The sequence below is a fragment of the Suricata suricatta genome, chromosome 2, assembly GCF_006229205.1.
Source record: "Suricata suricatta isolate VVHF042 chromosome 2, meerkat_22Aug2017_6uvM2_HiC, whole genome shotgun sequence".
Lineage (NCBI taxonomy): Eukaryota > Metazoa > Chordata > Mammalia > Carnivora > Herpestidae > Suricata > Suricata suricatta.
In genome coordinates, this window is record NC_043701.1 from 1,448,346 (window position 1) to 1,458,193 (window position 9,848).

General features: G+C 52.3%; 1 protein-coding gene across 3 annotated transcripts in view; it reads right to left on the reverse strand.

Annotated features, from left to right (window-relative positions):
* Nucleotides 1–9,848, reverse strand: part of UBE3C (ubiquitin protein ligase E3C) — a 98,474-nt gene that overhangs the window by 87,951 nt on the left and 675 nt on the right. The window lies entirely within an intron of this gene.

Genomic DNA, 9,848 nt, shown 5'->3' on the forward strand with positions numbered 1-9,848 from the left:
GCCCCCCCCCCCCCCCCCCCCGCTTCACCCGCTCTCTCCCATATCCTCGTGTGTCTGCCTCCTGCCCTACGATTGTCAGGGCGACAACCCAAAGACACGCAGTCCAAAATTATCTCCTCCGCCTGGCCCAACTGTGTGCCCCCCTTCCTCCAAGGGTGGCCGGATTAAAGAGGTAAACGACCCAAGTGGATTCCCACTGCTGCAAATAAATGACATGTGCTTACATTTCCAAGGCACAGAGCTATAAAGCTGTCTCTGGGTCAAGTAAGTTTCATCAAAATACTACTGAAAATTTATTTGGTTGACAGTTTTTGCTTTTTAGCTGTTTCATATTTACATAACAGTAACATAGGCAGTAACTCCTGACTCAATATAGTAGTGGGAGAGAAGGAAAACCGTAATATTTAAATCCGAACAGGTAGTTAAGACAGAAAAATAGCGCATGTAAGTCATGTGTTAGTAGCATTTACAGCTTAGCGAAAACTGACACCCTTCTGTGGTGGCTTTAGGGTATTGCCACAAATTCTTTAATGTTGCTTCCCTTTTAAAAGGTGGAGCTTGATTCCTCTCCCCTTGAGTGTGGACTGGATGGAAAACAGACCACGACAACACACGTGACCTTCAGGACTGCCTCGGACGGGCAGACCGCGCTCTCCCTGCACTCCCAGGTCACACGCCACGGCAGGAAGACAGTCCGTGAGTTCTACAGGGACCTGCACGTAGTGGGGGATGGACACCTCCCAGCAGGACCCAGCACTAACTCCCGGGCACGTGGACAAGCCAGCGAGGAGGGGTCCCCCCCACCCAGGTGAGGCGTCAGGCACCGCAGCCGCACGAGACCCGGAGCCAGAGCCACCCCACGAACTGCCCTCGGATCCCGTCGCACAAGCGGAGCGAGAGACAGGAGTGCCCTGCTTCGAGCCACCACCAGCAGGGACAGACACGCAGCACTGGGAATTAAGAAAGTGGTAAAGGGGGCATGGTGACTTTTTAGATTAATATAACAGAAATGCACACTGAAGCAGTGTTTTGTAATCTGCATTACAAAACACTTCCATTAACAATGAACTCTTAATAAATATGACATCAAAATGTAAACACTAATAAGCACACGGCATGCACTTTAAATGGCTGTCTAGTATTCCATTACACTGTGAGGTTACCGTTTGCTTAACAAATTTCCTACTGTTACAATTTATGTTGTTTCAAATGTTTCAACATTGCCACGTCTCCACACTCCCTGTATGCCTTCCCTTTGCACCTGTCAGTCAGTTCCTTAGGATAACCGTCTGGAAGTACAGTAAGCGGACGAGAAGGGATGCGCCTTGGGAAGGCCTCTGGCGCTCGGCCGCCCCGCCGGGCGGGCGCTCCCGTCTCTGACCCGGCAGCACGGGACGTGCGGGAGGTGCTGGACGGCGCGGAGCCGCGCTGGCGGCCGTTGCCGCTCCTGCCGCTTTGGCGACGAGCGGTGTAGGTAAAGGCGGGCATGGAGGGGCCGTGGTGGGACACGACCGTGCGGACAGCAGCTGCTGCTGGTACAGCGGTGTAAGATCCTGAGAGGCCTAACTTCCAAACTCCTAGCCGTCTGCGTTCTCAACAAGTTCTAAGAATAAAGGGAAAGTCACAGAACAAACCTACCGACTGCTTTTGCAATAAACTCCTTTGAGGCTCCTCTGCAGTCCTGAGACCTCCTGCCTGTTACTTTGGTTAAGAGTTAAGTTAGTTTAGTTTAGTTTTGGCAGCTGACCGCATCCCCCAGGAAAGCCAGCTTCACAACGCCCCGGCGGCAGGGCCCGGAGAGGCGGGCTTGCGGCTGGGGACCGAATTTAGGGAGGTGCTGGCTCGCAGGGCGGAGCCAGTGCCGGGCGGCCCCAGTGTGAACCTGCCGGCGAGGCGGCCTGCAGCCCTCAGGGGGGCTGGAGGGGCCTGGCCTAGGCCCTGATTACAAGTAGCGCAAAGTCTGCGGCCCACTCTTCTGCTGGACTTCCCTAAGAACCAGATCCCGAATTCCCGCCCGTCTCCGCTACCGGCAGCCCCGGGCTCCGGGTCTGGGGCGTGAAGGCTGCCAGCAATTCTAGCCGAGAGCGGAGCCGGTGCCGCCGGGGAAGCGGCAGCGGAGTAAGGCAGCCGGGCAGAAGCTGGGCACCGGCACCTCCCCTCCGGCCGGATCTGTAACAGTCTGATTTCCCACCGCGCCGTGCACACCGCAGGCGTCACAACACACACCCCGAGTGCTGGCTACCAGCACGGGGGTTCCTTTTAGGTTGAAGATTTCAGGTAAGACCTGCCATTGCAGACTCTGAGAGGGCGCTTTTATAAAGCCAGCCAATCGGGATCTCTAATCTGGAGGGGAGTCTAAACCTGAGGCGCCTGGGGGGCTCAGTGGGGTGAGTGGCTGACTTCGGCTCAGGTCATGATCTCAGTTCCTGGGTTCCAGCCCCGCGTCAGGCTCTCTACTGTCAGCACAGAGCGTGCTTCTGACCCTCTGTCCCCCCATCTCTGCTCCTCCCCCGCTTGCACGGCCCCTCTCAAAATAAATAAACTTCAGGAAAAAAACAGTCTAAACCTCTCGGAGAGGAAAATTAAAACGGCAGTAGCTGGCTTTGGTAGGCCCTAGAGTGCAACCACTCCCTGGACGAGCCCAGCACCCCCTCGTACCAAAACCAGACAAAAATACCGCAAGACCAGGGTCTCTTATGAATATAAATGCAAGACTCCCCAACAAAATACTGTCAAACAGAATCCAACAGGGTGTGCGAAGAAACGCAGATCACAGCCAGTGGGAAGCATCACAGGTTGGTAAGGCCGGTTCAGCGTTCAAACACCATTCAGTGCAGTCCGCATCCACCGACTGGAGAAAATCACGTGACCACAACAGTAGAGGCAGACAAGCATTTGACAAAATCCAACACCCACTCATGATAAAAACTCAGTAAACTAGAAATAGAAAGGGACTTCTTCACCTTGATAAGGAACATCCACAAAATATCTGCAGTTAACACCAAACCATCAAACTTAATGGAGAGAAACTAGAAACTTTCCCAGTAAGATCACACCACTGGTTTAACACTCCTCAAAGCATGAGCTCATGCAGACTGTAATAAGAAACTGGGGGGGGGGGGGTTCCTGGGGGGCTCAGTCGGTTATGCGTCCGGCTTCGGCTCAGGTCATGATCTCAGTTTGTGGGTTTGAGCCCCACATGGGGCTCTGTGCTGACAGGTAGCTCAGAGCCTGGAACCTGCTTCAGATTCTCTGATCCTCCCCTGCTTGCGCTGTCTCTGTCTCTCAAAAATAAAAAAGAAATTTTAAAAATTTAAAAAAAATAAAAGAAATGGAAGTAACAGGAAGACAAATCAGGAAGAGAAAAAGAAAACTGTCTTTGATCACAGATGACAGGATCATCTATGTAGACAATTCCAAAAAACTGATTAAAAACAAAACCCAAAACATCACTTCCACTATGGAAAACAGCAAGGAGGTTCCCCCCAAAATTAAAAGCAGAACTACCTTATGATCCAGCAATCCCACTGCTGGGCGTATACCAACCAAAGGAAATAAACACAGGGTCTCAAAGACCTATCTGCACCCTCATTTTCACTACAGCATTACTCACAACCAAGACATGGCAACAACCGAAATGTACGTCAACAGACGAATGGATAAGGATGTGGCAGACACGCGGTGGAATACTATTCAGCCACGAGAAACGTGAAACCCCTGCCATCTGTGACGACCCGAGAAGACCCCGAGGGCGCTGTGCTCAGTGACGGAGACGGTGGAACGCAGACTCTTAAACACAAAGGTCTGGAAGCAGAGGGGAGGAGCCCGGCTGCTGGAAGCCGGGCGGAGGGGGAGCACAGAGCAAATGTGTTCGCTGCTTTCCTGCAGACCAGCAGTGAGCAGCTGGGACCTGAAATTAAAAACAGTGCCATTATCTGAGGTCCAGAAAATGAAATACTTAGGTCTAAATCTAACAAAACATATATAAGGGTTCTCTAAGGAAAACTATCAAAGTCTGCTGAATGGAGTCAAAGAACTAACTGCTGGCGATACACCAGGCCTGACGGGAAGACTCAACATGGTCAGTACCGGCTCTTCCTGACCCGATCTACACACTGAGCACAGGAACAACCAGAATCGCAGAATACCCCACACAGTGCTGCAGAGAAAGAACACAGTGGTGGCACTACCCAACTTCAAGACTTACCCAACGCTACAGAAATCAAGACAGCGCCATGTTGGCAAAAACCGAAACAGACAAACAGATCGATGAAGAAAGCTTTTCCACAGAGCAGGGTGGAGCCACTGGGCATCAGAGCAAAAAAATAAACAAACATATAAAAAAGCAAACAACTAGATACAGACCTTGTATTTTTCACAAAAATTAACCCCAAATAGATCACAGACCTAATGTAAAATACAAAACTATAAAACTACTAGAAGGTAACATTTTATAAAAGCTAAGTGACCTTGTGTTTGGCAGTCACTTTTTAGACACATCAGAAACATAATCCATGAAAGAAAATATTGATAGGGGCGCCTGGGTGGCTCAGCCAGTTAAGCGTCCGGCTTCGGTTCGGGTCATGATCTCATGGTTCATGGGTCGAGCCCTGCGTCAGGCTCTGAGCTGACAGCTAGCTCAGAGCCTGGAGCCTGCTTCAGGTTCTGTATCTCCCTCTCTCTCTGACCCTCCTCTGCGCGCACTGTCTCTCTCTGTCTCTCAAAAAAGAAAAAAGAAAATATTGATAAAACTGGATTTCTTTGGAATCACAAACTTCTGCTCCGCAAAAGACAGTTAAGAGAATGAGAAAAACAAGCCAGAAGAAATTTCGAGAAAACATTTGCAAAAGACACATCTGACAAAGAACTTGTGTGTTTACAAAATATGTACAAATACAGAAGAAATATATACAAAGAACTCTTGAAACTCAACAATAAGAAAACCACCTAATGTAAAAGTGGGCAAAAGGGAACACACAGACAGCAAACGAATGCATGAAAAGGCGCTCCGCCCACGAGTCATCAGGGAGTAAAATGATGAGAACATCACTACCCCCTCTTAGAATGACCAGATCCGATCACTGATGACAACAGATGCCGGAGGCGATATGGGGCAACAGGAACTCTCCCTCCCTGCTGGGGGGCGGGGGAGGCAGACCAGGCACCACTGTGCAGGGCGCTTCTGCAGTTTCCGCTTTACGGGTGCCTGGGGGGCTCGGTCAGTGATCTCATGGTTGTGAGACAGAGCCCCGCATCAGGCTCTGCCCAGACAGCAGGGATCCTGCTTGGGATTCTCTCTCCCTCTGTCTGCCCCTCCCCTTCTCACATGTGCAACTCTCTCTCTCTTTCTCAAAATAACGAAAAACTTCAAAAAAAATCTAGCCACTTTTTGACTCCCCATTCACCCCTGATGTGCTGCAATCTGACTTCCAACCCCTACTACCCTGGAGTATTACCCCCATGACGTCACCCAGGCCTGCCTGTACATTAGTACTTCCTCGTGCGGCCCTGCAGCCCTTGGCACTGTGGTCACGTCTGCCCCACCCCCCCTCCACCCTACACCAGGGGTGATTCTTTCCTAAGGGCTCTCCTCACTTACTGGATGTTAAAGTACCCAACAAGCCACACCCCATCCCAAACTCCAGGCCTCCTCCCTGGGGACTTTCTGAGTCATCTATCTGCTGGTAACTACCGATCTGCTGGTCTGGCCCCGATCGCTCCCTCCTCTCACACACGTGCGATCGGCAGCCTGTTCCACAGCTCCAGCTACGTCCGCCGGGGCCGGAACCGAGACATCCCATTCAGCAACCACTCTCTCCTGGAGAGTCCGTTCCCTGCAACTCACACACCTGCCCTGCTCCGTGTGTGCCGAGGACTCCAACCCTCATCTCAGACTCAGCCCCTCAGGTGGAGAGCTGGCCCAGAGCAATCAGATTTCCTCTCCTGAGAAACGGGATTGAGATCCAACTGCCCGGCTGGACACCTAAACCAGGAAATCATACACTGCCAAGATCACATGCGAGGAAAGGGGGAAGCCAGTAGGCAGGGCGGCCAGAGCGAAGGGCATGGCACCGCTCAGGAGAAAAACCAAGTAACCACCGCGGTCCTGAGGCCTTGGTGTCTGGATCACGTCCGTCCTTAGATTCTTTGAGATACCATCATATTCTTCCCATACATTTTTTCCCTACTAAGCTATTTTCACTGGATTTCTATACTTGTGACTAAATGGCCCCTAAAATATTCTTCCATGCACTACAAGAAAGGGAAAAAATACTGCACTAACTAGGTCATGCCACCAAGATGTATCCTGACCTCAGAAATACTAAAAATCAGGAAGTCATGTGACTTAGAACCAGTGGAATCCACTACACGCTTACTCCATGTGTCCCCTTCCATCCACCTAGAATACGCTTCTTGTTTCCCAGCCCGAATTCTATCCGTCCTTGGAGACAAAGCCCCAACCAACTCTGCCCCTTCCTGGACCAGCCCGACAGAATTCCGGGGCGTGATGATGACATTACCACAACAGCTACAGTAGCAACAGTTAGCTTCGGATTGTTTAAGTCTCGTCTCTCCAACAAGACTGTAAGGAGGGCACAGACTTTTCTTTATAATGTTTCATATGCTACACAGAGCCTTTACAAATAATCACTAAAATATTCTTTTAATTTAGAGAGAAAAAGATATTTAAAAGGTGGCAATATTCGGTTTTATACTAAGCCTAAGAAAGGAGAGAAGATTACACATAATGTAATACATGAAAGAAAGACCATTATAACCTTTAGCTTTTAAAATGAGGGGAAAGGGGGCGCCTGGGTGGCTCAGTCGGTTAAGCCTCCGACTTCGGCTCAGGTCAGATCTCACGTTTGTGGGTTCGAGCCCCGTGTCGGGCTCTGTGCTGACAGCTAGCTCAGAGCCTGGAGCCTGCTTCTGGTTCTGTGTCCCCTTCTCTCTCCGCCCCTCCCCCTCTCATGCTCTGTCTCTGTCTGTATCAAAAATAAATAAAACATTAAAAAATTTTTAAAAATAAAATAAAATGAAGGGAAAGAACTACATTGTAACCAAAGAGAAGAAAAATACACATTTGTAGGTGCTCAACATAATTAGCTGCCAGGAAACGAAATGAAACCACAATGAAACTACACCACCACCAGAACTGCCAAAATTAAAAGGACTAACAATCATGGCTGCGGACCAGAAAGCTCGGCGACCGCGCGGCCACCGGCACCCTCATGCGCTGCAGGCGTGTGCGCTGGAGCAACGCCCAGGGTGTGCACACCCCCGCTCACGTGTACGTGCACGCCAGGGATGTCACACGCACCCGTGAGGACAGAACGCATCAGCTGCAGGGTGGAGGAATGGGTTCCCCCTCGCAGACAGAATGCGGACCGAAAGAAGCCAAATCCAGAAAACGGGAACAAACCCTTCCCACCAAGTTCCACAGGCAAGACTCAGGTACAGTAAGTACCAGAGATGGAGCAGCAATTATCTTTGGGAGAAGGGATACTGAACGGAAGGGGACAGGAGGGAGTCTCTGGAATGCTGGGAATGTTACGTGATGGGGGGTGCAGGTGGTCACAAGGTGCAGTCCACGTTAAAAGTCCTCCAAGCTGAACCTGCGGTTGACTCCCCACCCAGATTCCAGCCCAGTGCACCCACCCATCCCCCAGCAGCCTGCGTCACCTACTGGCGGCTCCTCACTGCTACCCTCAGGATGACTGCCCTCAGGGCGGGGCCAGCAGTGCCACACACCACCCACCCTGGCCAACTCGCCGGGCGGCCTGCAGCCAATGACCAACTGATACGGGAGGCTTACAGATTTCTAGGTCCCTTAACTCAGGACGGGCAGCCCTGTGACGCCAGCCAGGCTCCTGAGCTCTCCGTGGGGCTGAGGCAGACGCCAAGCAAGCTGATCCACCTGCCCTCTCCTTCTCCTTCCTCCGTCCCACTTGCGCCGGGGTCCCCTCCTCACGCTCTCCTTGGGACACAACCTAACACACACACATTTGAGGTCTAATCTGTACCCCAACCAAAAACAAAAACGGTTTTGCACAGCTAAAAAGCAGTATGCGCAGCCTCCCCCGGGATCCTGACCACCAGGTACGCAGTCTCCTCGGGCTGGAGCCACGTCCCTGCTTGAGAGGACGGGCAGGACACGCCTGTCCGCAAGAGGAACAAGAGACCCCGCAGAGAAGTGACACGGACTGTGAGATGGTGACCTGCCACCAGCTTGCTGTGTACGTATGACCACCCGTATGCTCTCTCCCTCACCCCTACACCAGATCTGGTCCTGAGATTCCCCAAGGCCTCTTCTACGCTCCTCCACTCACCTGTAATTTCCAGGAATGCCCAAGCCACCGAATGTCACCCCTGCCAGCCCGCCACACGTACATACTACCCAGTCCTAATACCGACCTCTGCAGCCAGCCCCCCTCAACCAATCGCGGTCATGCTGAACTCACAGCCTGCAGCTCATCAGCACACTTCTCTACCAACACCTTCCGGGGTCCCCTTCATCCACCCTAGGGAGCCATCACACACACACGCCCCCCCCCCCCCCAGAGCACAATTTCATTTATGTGCCTTTAAAATCTTTTTTAATGTTTATTTATGTTTGGGAAAGAGACGGAGCGTGAGCAAGTGAAGGAAGGGCAAAGAGAGAGGGGAGACACAGTTGGAAGCAGGCTCCAGGCCCTGAGCAGTCAGCACAGAGCCCGACGCAGGGCTGGAACCCACGAATGTGAGATCATGACCTGAGGCGCCCAGGCGCCCCTCCCTGGGCACTTTTAAAAGGGCACTACTTGGATGGGAGTATCCACTTAGGGTTATGCGTCAACTCGGATACTTAAGTGCAACATACAGACTATACTACAGGAACAAAAAGAATATGCAAAGCATTTAAAAGACATTTTAGGGGCACCTGGGTGACTCTGTCATCAAGTGTCCCACTCCTGATTTAGGCTCAGGTCATGATCTCATGGTTGGTGAGAGCAAGCCCCTGCTGGGCTCTGTGCTGACAGCGCAGAGCCTGTTGGGATCTTCTCTATCTCCTTCTCTCTCTCTCCCCCTCTCTCCCTCCCCCCCACCGCTGACCCCCCCCATAAATGTTTAAAATATTTAAAAATAAGTAAGTAAAAATAATATATAAGACATTTAAAAAATTCTTTAGTAAACAATCAACTAATCCGAGTCACTTAAACTCTTCAAACACTTCAAGCATGGAGGCCACATTTTAATTTTGAACCTTTAAAACCTAAGCTGACAGAAACGGGACCGGGAACCAGAGGAGAAATGGTGACAAACGAGGGCACGAAGCAGCGCCGGCATCGAGCTGTTAGCAGCTCCGCTGAGCCACCAGACGCGGGTCAGGAGACCCGGCGGGGCGGCGAGCCTGCGCCCCCTGACCCTACACAGCTACGAGCCTGCCACGACCGCGGCCCCCGGGCGCCCCCAGCACTGCTCCCCGAAGGCTGGGGGAGGATGCGCCGCCGCCTCGGACCCCAACACGTGGCCGGCGAGCCCGCCTGGATTTCAGAGGCTGTTGACACTTAGAGACACATCCTGTCCTACGGCAGGAACCGCGCTGGGGGTGGATTCCGAAAGCAGAGCAGCGAGGGCTCACTTCGCAAAGAAACCTGACGTCCCTCGCCCGAGGCGGGTCACCGCCGGAACTCCAAGGGCTGTCCGCCTTCAGCATCCTTGCGGGGTCTGCAACCTCGGGGGCGGGCTCACCGGCCATTCCCGTCTACAAAGCCCCTTTCCTCCTCACACCTGCTGCAGAGCATCAGGAGCAGGTGGCCGCGCAGCGGGCCGGCCCCGCCGCCCCCGCCCGCCCGCCTGCGGGGCCC